A 12,584-nucleotide genomic window follows, 5' to 3' on the forward strand; every position below is an offset into this window, starting at 1 on the left:
TTGGAGATGCTAAATTATATAGAAGTAAGAAGATATTCAAATTCATGAGAGTTCCTACACATTTATTATTATTGATGTTTTTTATTTATTCAATTTTGGTTCATTTGTATAATTTAGAGATATTATTGTTTTCCTATGTCATATAACTATGTATTTTGTATTTAAATATATATTTGAATGCGCATCATGTTTTGGAAAAACATAGAAAGTACTCACATCGACGCAAAAACTTAAATTTTATTCTTCTAATTTACATATCAAAAGACAGTTTAATCTTGCAGAGGCAGTGAAAATAATTATAACAAAACATATGTTAAAGTAAATCATTGTTATAGATACAAAAGTATGAAATTATTCTTTCAACGCTCAAAATTATTAACTTCTAATTTATGTTTAAACGTGTTGTTTAAATAACATAAATACATATTGTATGCGTATTTTTATGTTACAAAATTTATTGTACTAAATTTTGATATCATTAATCTCGACGGATCACTATTCTAGTTTGCTACAATATAATTCCGAGCTATTTCTAAATGTGTCTCTTTACTCTTATAAGCATCCAACAACACAATTTATTAAAAAAATAATATTTAAAATGTTATATAATATTGAAATGTTGTACGACTTTTTTCAAGAAAGTCATATAAAGGGGAGATGTAACGAACATATTTTCTTTTTTTGTTAGCCACTATTGTACGCTGATTTTGCATTAAAGGGTATACAAACAAATTGTATACTTGTTAACTAAAAATTAATATAACAAAATATTTTCTTTTATTATTAATATTATTGTGTTTATTTTCGAAAATCACATTATTGGAAAGAAAGGAAAAAAGATTAATGATTAATCATTGAAGAAACAGAGTATTAAAAGGTACTTCCATTTAAACTAACGTGAAAGACGGAGTAAATCTGCGTGAATTGTAATTGCAATGGTTATTATTTGGACTAAGATAACTAATGGGTTTAATGAAATAAACTAGGGAGCAAGAATAAAAAAAACATGTAAGGTGAAAATTGGAGGGATTTTAAATGAAAACCAAAGGGTTATTTTGTCTATTTAATAAATTATTAACATTCTCATTTTCTTACATCTAACAAACCATAAATTCACTCAAATTGTCACACAGTAGATCATAACCATAACGAGTTACTAATTTCACTTACAGTTCTCTCTCCTCACTTCGTTCATTTCCACAACATTTTGGGGGTCATAACTTCATTCTTTCTCCGAATTGCTCAAATTTGCTATTAAATCGAAGGCCTAGATGTTTCCTGACGTTTGATAGGTAATTCCTCCCCGGTCTCTATTTAAAATCGCAGTTTTGGGTGTTTGTGAATGTTATGAAAATATTTTATGTGATTTAGTGTTAGGTTGATTGAGTCAGGTTTTTTTTTTTTTTGTGAATAATAGATATTGGTTGAGATATTTCTTTTTTTTTTATTTTTAAACATTATATTTGATCATCAATTTAACTGTGATTTTTCTCTTGTGATCAAAAGGTTTATTGCAAAAAAAATATGTCATCAATTGCAAAAAGGTTTAATATACATAGCAGTAACATCTACTACATATATCTTCATTTCCTTTTTCCTTGCAAATTTGCCCTTTTCATGATTGAAATGCTTGTGTACATTGTCTGTTTTACAGAATATGGACGAAGGTTTTAGATGCTCTAGGTTTAGGCAGTGTTATTTTATCTCCCACATATATGGCTTTCTTGAACAAGTTGTATGCGCTTTCAGTAGTGGATATAGTTTCATTTTTTTAATTGATTGGGTTCTTGTGTTCTTGGTTGCTAACGAGGACATGGTGACAGTTTCACATATGGCTAGGAACTATCATGAAAGGAATTGGTTGGTCTTTGCCTTTGACTTCGTTTCTTTACTTCCTGAACGAGTATTCCTATGACTATTCAGTATGGAAATATAATATATTGGACTCATCATAGTTCGCCTTTGGCGTTTGAAGAGAGTTTATTCTTGCATTTCAGAGTAAGTGGTGTACATAATATAATTTTATAATTATTAGTTGTAATGAGATTTTATGACTATGATTAGTTGCAAACGTTGTTGTACATGGACAATCTATTGCATATCTTGATAACGTGACTCAACATCAAGAAATTAACCATAACAAGCTTCTTTAATAAAATCAACAAGAAAATAATTATAACAAAACATATGTTAAAGTAAATCATTGTTATAGATACAAAAGTATGAAATTATTCTTTCAACGCTTAAAATTATTAACTTCTAATTTATGTTTAAACGTGTTGTTTAAATAACATAAATACATGTTGTTTGCGTATTTTTATGTTACAACATTTATTGTACTAAATTTTGATATCATTAATCTCGACGGATCACTATTCTAGTTTGCTACAAGATAATTCCGAGCTATTTCTAAATGTGTCTCTTTACTCTTATAAGCATCCAACAACACAATTTATTAAAAAAATAATATTTAAAATGTTATATAATATTGAAATGTTGTACGACTTTTTTCTAGAAAGTCATAAAAAGGGAGATATAACAAACAAATTTTCGTTTTTTTGTTAGCCAGTATTGTACACTGATTTTGCATTAAAGATGAAATCAACACAATAAATTTGAGGGAGAACAGATAATAGGAAAAGGAGAAACTGAAAACGATAAAAAAACTCCATCCAACAAAATATTAGAACCCCGACCCCTAGATACCCAATTGGTGAAAATATTGCTCACATCTTTGTCCGCGGCCACGTCGTTTTGATTATTAAACTAATCAACTGTTCGGAAATTTAGCTCCAAACTCATGTTTCAAGCCATATAGATTATACAAGCAATCGTCTCCCGATAATTCGATGGATGATAATCGCCGAAGCCAACTGTTGAGTATGTTGTTGAAACAAAATACACGCGGAAGTGACATCTTTTCGTGAAGAAATCTTCACTTCATTTGGTCTATGATAGTTGCGCATTAATGTCGGCTGAAGCAAGAAGGTAAAATATACACGTACACATGTGTATAGTAAGAAGGACAAGCTATATAAATATTAGTCTATTTTGTTTCAATAAATGTTTATTCTATTTTATAATTTGATAAACATAACATGTCAAATGCTTACACTGATAAACTTCACACACCGAATTCAAAAGAAACATCTTGGGTTTGAGTTTTTTTCCATACTCTATAGAAAATAAAATTTTATCATAAACTAAACAAAAATAAAATATTCATAAAAAATGGAAACATTCTCATTCTTACCGTAAAAAGTGTCATAGTACTAATATTATAATGGTAGATACACATTTAAAACCCTACATATCAAAGTCCACAATAGTGTTTTTGGCTAAAATATCATAAAAACATATATATATTAAATAAATCATTGCTATGTATACACAAGTATGAAATTACTTTTTCAACGTTCAAAATTATTAACTTTTAACTTATTGTTAAACTTTTTGTTTAAATAACATAAGTACATGTTGTATGGTATTTTTAAGTCACAACATTTATAAAAATAAATTTTGGTATCATTAATCTCGACGGATCACTATTCTTGTTTCCTACAAGATAATTTCGAGCTATTTCAAAATGTGTCTCGTTATTCTTATAACCACCCAACAACACAAATTATTAATAAAAATATATATTTAAAATGTTATCTAATATTGAAATGTTGTACGACTTTTTTTAAGAAAGTATTTAAAGGGTAGATATGAAAACACTACTAGTGCTAGAATACCTAAAGCCCCGTCCATCGTTTGTTAAAGATGTCATACGACTTTTTTCAAGAAAGCCGTATAAATGGGAGATACGAAAACACTGACTAGTGCTAGAATAGCCAAAAACCCAGTCCATCGTTTGTTAAAGATTTTAACAATGTATATGAGCATTCATCAATGTAAAGGTAACACGAGAATCAACAAAACAACGGTGTCATATACGTCATATTGCAAAGAAAAAGGGAATTAAAATACCAATGGTAGATTTTATAGCAAGGTATTGTAAATCATCATTTTGTAATTGATGACATTTTTTCCTCATTTTAATCGACCACATGAGAAATATCTTAGTTAAATTGAAGATCAAGTATGATGCTTAAAAAAATAATAATAACTTAACAAATCTCTAGTAAAAATGTGAATACACAATAATCAATGTGAACATTTCAACGTCAATCTAGAGAAAAAAAATGATTTGATTGTGTTAGTTAATCATAATAAAATACATAACAAATATTTCATTACGAAATACGAGATAAAGATTCGTCACTTATAAATATAAAAACACAAGACAATTATATGAAACACAAAATTAAGTTCACTTCAAATTTGCAAAAGTTATTCCCAACAATTTGGCGCATCTATTCAAAACAAATTCTTGATGATCATTATCCTTCAATTTAATTACGTTGAAAGCGAATAGTCATTCGATGAAAAACATCGTCTACTTTTAATATTGGTCAATTACAGCAAAGCCAAAAATTATCGAGCATGTTGATGTAAGAATTGCAACTCAAATTAATCTCAACAATTGGTTGACTAGTTGGCTTCTTCACAAGTGAATGGACAATTGATTCAATATTTCAGGAACTAGCGCAATACGAGTAAATGCCTGTAAAATGGCATTCATAAAACAAGAATTATTTATATTCTTTGATTCCAGCTCTCAAAATCACAATTTAAAAATCAAATTCTATTTTCTAAAATTGAAAAGCATGAATATACTGGAATAAAATGGATTACCACAGGACAAACAGATTCCGAGACAATAGAATCATTGTCCTTGGTTTTATTACAAAAACTTGCAGATTTTTCATTACGAGAGAAACACCTGCACAACAACAAATTGTCTAATTAGTACTCTAAATAGAAGAAAAAGACAGATAATTAAGTAATTCATGATAACAGACACACCATAATCATTATTCTTTTTGGGTTGTCTATTAGAATCATTCTCCTTCTTGGATTCTTTATCAGAATCATTCAACTAATTGAAGTATTTAGGTTTTACTGCAACTGATATTTCTTGCTGGAAAATTTATTGCATATGTGGATGGACATGGATAGTCTATTGCATATGTTGACAAAGTAGTTCAACATCAAAAAATAAATAAGCAAGTAATACATGATTAACAAATTGCAAAGAAATTTGTGACGTGAATGTTGGTTTAGAAGCTTCATTGATAACAAGAGGTTGATTGTTTGCTTTTTTGGTGCTTTTTGATGTTGTATCTTATGATCCTTTAAGTTCTTAAAAAGTCAGAAAAGTTTAATTTCAACATAGCAATACAAACACATATATTATCAGTGATAGTTTTAAACAAAGCAATGCAAATTTAATAAACATTTCAGAAAAGTTTTAACTAACATTCAACATTCAGTGATCGAATTATAACAGACAAATTAAGCATTCAGTGCATACTCTATGTCTTATAAACTACTCATTCCGTCTCGCAATAGATGACACATTTGAAAATGTGCAATTTTGACCTAATTTACTTTAACCATATTTTTCTACTAATATACAAAGATAAATAATATCACATAAGATGTCGTTAGATTCGTCTCGATGAGTATTTTCAAAATATCAAATTTTCATAATTTTTCTAATATATAATTCAAGATATTTAAGCTCAAAATTATGCATTGGCATACGTAATAGGGTCAACTATGTCATGTATTATGGGACGGAGGGAGTAATATTTTTCACATATGGCAGAACTAACATATTTTCACATATGACAAACTTAATACACGGAATTTTATATAAAAAGGAAATCAAAATACCCATGGTGGATGTCATAGCAAGGTATAGTAAATCTTCCTTTTGCGATTGAATACATTTATTTCTCATTCTAATCGATCAAATGAGAAATATCTTAGTCAAATTGAAGATCAAGTATAATGTTTAAAGATCAATAAATAAAAAATAACTCAACAAATCTCTAATAAAAATCTCATATGAACGGGATATAACATTTTGAGTTTGCTATTTATTCTTTATATTTTACACTTCATTTAAACTATAAAAAGGATAAATAGTATTAAATAGTTTAAAGGAAAGCTAAAATTGTAGAGATAAAAAATGCTAGTCGAAAATGTTCTATCCAATTTATATATTGTTATAAGAATAAAATAAGATTTTTTTAGTGTCTAATGATAGTTTTTTATAAGAAGGAAATTTAATATTGTTGTGGTAATATTAGTAAATTAAAATGTTCGTAAAATAAATATATATTCAATTTACTATTATTGTTATTTTGAATATGAATTTCTTATTTCATTAATTGCTATTTTGAATATATTTTTTTATTTCATTATTATGTATAATTTTATGAAGACAAAGTTTGTTATTCTAGTTATTCAAAAAAAGTTTGTCATTCAAGTAAAATGATTTACGTTATTATACAAATAAATACAACAATGCGATTAATTCGTGTATGTACCCAAAAAGAAATTTACTTGCAAAGAAATAAAATACTATAGGAGCTATAATAAAAATAATGTTTTAGATGATTTATCATTCAATTTATCAATATTATTTATATAGTTAACAAAGAAATGAAAATTAATGTTTATCATTGACAAAATATTACCTAAAAATTCAACCTAGTCAAGTTAAAATTTCCTATTTTATTGAGAGAAAAAATTAAAGTTCGTATCAAACCTAAACATAAAAATAAGTTAAAATAAAGATTTCAAGCTCAGATTTACATTTTCATTGATATAACATATGCATCTATAAAGTATAGACTTCGACACAGATGTGCCAACACTGTTGATGTAAAAAACGTAAAACACCACTACATATATTAATTTTTTTTTATGTATTTACTAGACCATCGACCCGTGCTCCGCACGGGTCCCACCGACTAAAATATGTACGAATAAGTTATATCATAATAATAAAAAAAATATGAAATATTCACATGATAAAAATGTATTACATTAATCATATCATCTTGACATTAATATATAGTTTGAAAACCGTATATTTTACATTAGATATCATACATTACGAAATACTATAAAAACGACATTTGAAGTGACATTAGTATTTTCACATTCATCATTGGTTATCATCAACCTTTTTTTTTTTTTTACGTATTCAACCCATCTCTTAAAGTAACTCTTGTTAATAGTCATTACAAATAAAGCCGACCCTAGTTTTCTAGTGAGAGAAACTCCAACTTCTCTCTAAACTTTTTTCCCCTTCGTTCATCGAGGAGGGGTGGTTTTAGGTCATTTTTTGACCTAGAATCACCCCTCTACATCTTTTTTCTCTTTTCTTTCAATCTAAATAAGTGGTTTTCACATAGATCAAGTTTCTTCTTTTGTGTTTTTTTGTGATTTCGTCGTCTAAGTGCGGCGTTGTGTTGTTCGTCGTCTTGTGCGGCGTTTGATTTTGCGTCTTGTCGCGGTGTTCGTTTAATTCCTATTGAAAGATCGGCATCAGTCAATTACAAATTCAACAAATGATTTGGTCGTCAACGTTGCAGATCCGGAAGCATGTGAATTTCGGTGACTTAGGTTTTATCATTTTTTTTGTAGGCATTTTGCCGTTTTATGCTATTAACTTGGGTGTTGTGAGTTTGTTCGCAGATTCACCCTTTACGTTTTTAGCGATGTTTGTATCTGATGTACTCTATCAATTTGAATGAATGAATATCGTTTTGTTTTTGTCAAAAAAAAATAGTCATTACAAATAAAACAAACAAAAATTGACTCCTTTGAAACTTGATCCAAGCCTTACACCAATTCCATATTAAGTTTGTGCTTGTGTGGCAAGAGTTTGTAATTCCCCTCATTAAATCCTATCATGACATTCTCTAGCTTATATGTTCCTCCTTCTTCAACCATTCCTTGAATCGTTGGCACCAGGAACTTATGAACAGTGGCATGGATCCGTCCTCGCTAAACAAAAAATAACATGTCATTAACATAAACCATAGTATATGTTATAGTAGTGGCAACTTGAAAAAAGGATCATTTATTTACACAATCGATTTATATAATATACCTTCTCATCAACCAATATCATGTTCATGAAGATGATATCGTCTGTATTTTCCTTATCACGGATCAGCCATATATGGGCCACACAGACAATCAACTTCAAATCCTTCTTTCCACCTGTCACAGCTGAAATGGGGGTGAAAATGTTTGCCATATTAGCAAGTGCAAGAAAGAGTTATATTTGCTTAATTTTGCTTAAAGTCGAGAATGACTGTATTAGCACAACTAAGTGGTATTTAAATATGTAATTGACAATTCTCTTCGTTAGTTTCAAATGTGATTATTAATCATAGTTTTCTATTAGTAATAATTACTATTCAAAAGTTTTTAATTGTCATTAACTACGTTCTTGATTGCCATTAACACTACGTCATAATTACTATTCAAAATCGAATCATCCTTGATACGTGTTATTTTTTGAAATAAGTACGTCATAATTGCTTTTAATAGATAGTAATTAGTAGAGTGGTTAGTGCATAATGCATAAAAGCAATTAAAAGTAATTCCTATACGAAAATATTCGACTTTCAAGTTTTTAATTGTCATTAACGACGTTTTCAAGCCATTAACTACATTCTTAATTGCCTTTAACAGTACGTAATAATTACTATTCAAAATCGAATCAACCTTGATACATGTTAATTTTTGAAATAAGTACGTAGTTAATTGCTTTTAATAGGTAGTAATTGGTAGAGTGATTGGTGCATAATGCATAAAAGCAATTAAAAGTAATTCCTATACGAAAATATTCGACTTTCAAGTTTTTAATTGTCATTAACGACGTTTTCAAGCCATTAACTACGCTCTTAATTGCCATTAACAATACGTAATAATTACTTTTCAAACTCAAATCAACCTTGATACGTGTTAATTTTTGAAATAAGTACGTAGTTAATTGCTTTTAATAGGTAGCAATTGGTAGAGTGATTGGTGCATAATGCATAAAAGCAATTAAAAGTAATTCCTATACAAAAATATGCGACTTAAAAGTTTTTAATTGTCATTAACGACGTTTTCAAGCCATTAACTACGTTCTTAATTGCCATTAACAATACGTAATAATTCATATTCAAAATCGAATCAACCTTGATACGTGTTAATATTTGAAATAAGTAGTTCATAATTGCTTTTAATAGGTAGTAATTGGTAGAGTGATTAGTGCATACTTTAGTGGTAAAATTCGAGGGAAATTTCACCTTGAAACGCATATCTTCCTATCACTCTATATCAGATAGCACATTATAGTGTAAAAAATGCATGCGTGAAACATTGAAATGTCAGTAGAATAATGTGATAGGAATTAGTGTATGCGTGAAACAGTAAAAAATGTATGCGTGAAACATTTTCAATTGCCGCTTTCTAAGGGATGTTTATATTATTTCTGATTAGCAATTAGTGTAGGGGAATTAGTTATTTCTGATTAGCCATTAGTGTATGGGAATGTTGACCGACTTGATTAGGCTTTAATACGTATTCAATTGCATTAACGAAGTGAGAGAACTTTTTTCAAATTTGAATAAACGGATGTGACCAAGTGCTTGAACGGATGAGATTACTCGAGCAAGTAGTACATGTTTAGGAGGGAAAAAAGCTAGGGGATTAGGGCAAAGTAGGGAGGATTAGGGCAAATATGATAGCCAAGCAAGTCTAGCTTTTATAATAAAGGATAATTAAATAAAAGGTCATGCTAATCATTGTCCCGAGAGACCAGAGAGGGGGCATCTTCCAGCACAACAGAGCAGCCTTGTTCTCAAATTTCATGGATAACTCCAACCTTCTTGACATCACTACAACAGGTGCCCGCTACACTTGGCATCGCAATTTCAACGGTCTTAGAATTCTCTCCAAAAAGCTTGACCGAGGTATTGCCAATGTGGATTGGCGCATGCACTTCCCTGAAGCATTCGTGGAAGTTCTCTGTAGGCTTCACTCGGATCACAATCCCCTTCTTCTTCGCTTTGGTGGCCTCCCCTGAGCTAGAGGACCCCGACCCTTTCGCTTTGAAGCCGCTTGGATTGATCACAAAGATTATGAAAGTCTGGTAAGAAACTCTTGGAACTCAGCAAACCATGATACCATTTCCGCTTTAAATATTGTCAAAGATAACTCTATCACTTTTAACCATGAAGTTTTTGGCAATATTTTTAAAAGAAAAAGACATGTGGAGAGCAGGTTGAAAGGAGTTCAAAACTATCTTGAAAGAGTGGATTCTTCTAGACACACTCTTTTAGAAAAAGAACTTCAACAGGAATATAATCATATTCTCTATCAAGAAGAGATGCTTTGGTATCAAAAATCTAGAGATATGTGGGTTAAATTTGGTGACAAAAACACCTCCTTCTACCATACCCATACCATTATCCGCAGAAAGAAAAACAAAATCCACACCCTTCAACTCCCAAATGGATTTTGGAACACTGATTGTGACATCCTCCAAGATGAAGCTCACAAATATTTCAAAGAGTTTTTCACCAAAAACCAACATCATCACAGCCGCACATTTAACATTGGCACGCACCCCACCGTTGATGAGATAGACGCTATTTCCCTCACCAAGCCTGTCACCAAAACTAAGGTCCTAGCCGCCCTTAATACCATGAAACCCTACAAAGCCCCTGGCCCAGATGGCTTCCAATGCATATTTTTTAAACAATATTGGCACATTATTGGAGATGATATTTTTCATATGGTCCAATCTGCTTTCCAAACTGGTACCTTTGACCCCCACATATCTGACACCCTTATTGCTCTCATTCCAAAGACCGACCCCCCAACACCTTCAAAGACTTCAGACCCATTAGCCTTTGTAATATTGTGTACAAGCTCATCACAAAAGTCTTGGTTCACCGCCTCAGACCGATTCTTAATGTTATTATTGGCCCTTATCAAAGTAGTTTTCTACCTGGTAGGGGCACCACTGACAACTCAATTGTTTTGCAGGAAATTGTTCACTTCATGAGGAAAACCAAAAAGAAGAAAGGCTATGTGGCTTTCAAACTGGATCTTGAAAAAGCCTTTGATAATGTTAATTGGAAGTTTCTTCATAACTGTCTGCATATTTCGGTTTTATGCATTGTGTCTCCTCCTCCACTTTCTCTATTTTGTGGAATGGTAACAAACTTCCCAATTTTAAACCTACTCATGGTCTTCGTCAAGGCGATCCGCTCTCTCCTTACCTTTTCATCTTGTGTATGGAAAAGCTTTCAGTTGCCATCAGTAATGCAGTTAACCAAAGGAGAGGGGAGCCTATTTGTATTAACAACGCCGGGCCGTCTTTATCTCATCTTTTATTTGCGGATGATGTTCTTCTCTTCACCAAAGCAAAAAGCTCCCAATTTAAAGTGGTTTCTGAACTGTTTGAAGATTTTAGCAAGGTGTCAGGTTTAAAAATCAATTTGTCCAAGTCCCGTGTTTTTTTCTCAAAAGGTGTCCCACAAGCCAAGATCCACAAGCTCACTACAATCTCGGGTATCCGCAGCACCACCTCTCTTGATAAATACCTCGGCTTCCCTATCCTAAAGGGGCGCCCAAAGAGAAGTGATTTTTCCTTCATCATCGAAAAAATGCAAACTAGATTGGCTTCTTGGAAAGGCAAGCTCCTTAACAAAGCAGGTAGATTGACTCTTGCTTCATCTGTTCTTTCTTCCATTCCAACTTATTATATGCAGATTAACTGGCTTCCTCAAAATATTTGCGACAACATTGATCAAGTCACTCGCAATTTTATTTGGAAAGGCAATAATAACAAAGGAGTTCATCTTGTTAATTGGAAAAAAATTGCTAGCCCTAAGCAATATGGGGGTCTAGGAATTCGAGCAGCAAGGGATGCCAACACCAGTCTTCTTGGTAAACTTGTTTGGAATTTGGTTCATTAAAATGATAAGCTTTGGGTAAATCTTCTTTCCAACATTTATACTTGTGGTCTGGAATTTCTTTTTAATGCATCAGCTCATTACAACAGCTCCCCTATTTGGTCTTCCATAATTCGGGCTAAAAATGTTCTCAAAAATGTATACGTTTGGAGAGCAGGTTCGGGTAGTACTTCTTTTTGGTACAGTAACTGGAGCTCTCTTGGCACTCTTGGCTCTCAGGTTCCGTATGTTGATATACATGATATCCACCTCTCAGTTCATGATGTTATCACCAACGATGGTAACCACACTCACTCTCTCTACACCATTCTCCCATCCAATATAGCCGATGTTATTAACAACATCCGGCTAAGCTTTAATCTCTCAATTGAAGACGCTTTCATTTAGCCTCAAAACAAAAGTGGGACCTATTCAACCAAAAGTGGCTATAGCTGGTTAATCTCTAGCCAGGCTGCTGATGACCACAACAGTAACTATTGGAGTTGGATTTGGAGATTGAAAGTGCCGGAGAAAGTCAAATTTTTGGTTTGGTTAGCATGCCATGAATCTGTTCCGACCTTAGCTCTATTGAATCACAGAAACATGGAAGCATCACCCACTTGCTCTAGATGTGGTGAACAAGATGAAACCTTGTTCCATTGTTTACGGGACTGCAGTTACTCTATGGTGGTTTGGTTAAAGATCGGTTTCATTTCCCAG

General features: G+C 31.4%; 1 long non-coding RNA gene across 1 annotated transcript; it reads left to right on the forward strand.

The window, feature by feature from the left end:
- The first annotated feature begins 9,718 nt into the window (after window positions 1–9,718).
- On the forward strand, window positions 9,719–11,905 carry LOC146902100 (uncharacterized). Its single transcript, XR_015021985.1, has 2 exons — window positions 9,719–10,054; window positions 10,954–11,905. It is a non-coding gene; the product is annotated as an uncharacterized LOC146902100 (long non-coding RNA).
- Window positions 11,906–12,584: the final 679 nt, after the last annotated feature.

The sequence above is a fragment of the Medicago sativa genome, chromosome 8 (genome assembly GCF_051527215.1).
Source record: "Medicago sativa cultivar Bolivia chromosome 8, Bolivia_mono, whole genome shotgun sequence".
NCBI classification, from domain to species: Eukaryota; Viridiplantae; Streptophyta; class Magnoliopsida; order Fabales; family Fabaceae; genus Medicago; species Medicago sativa.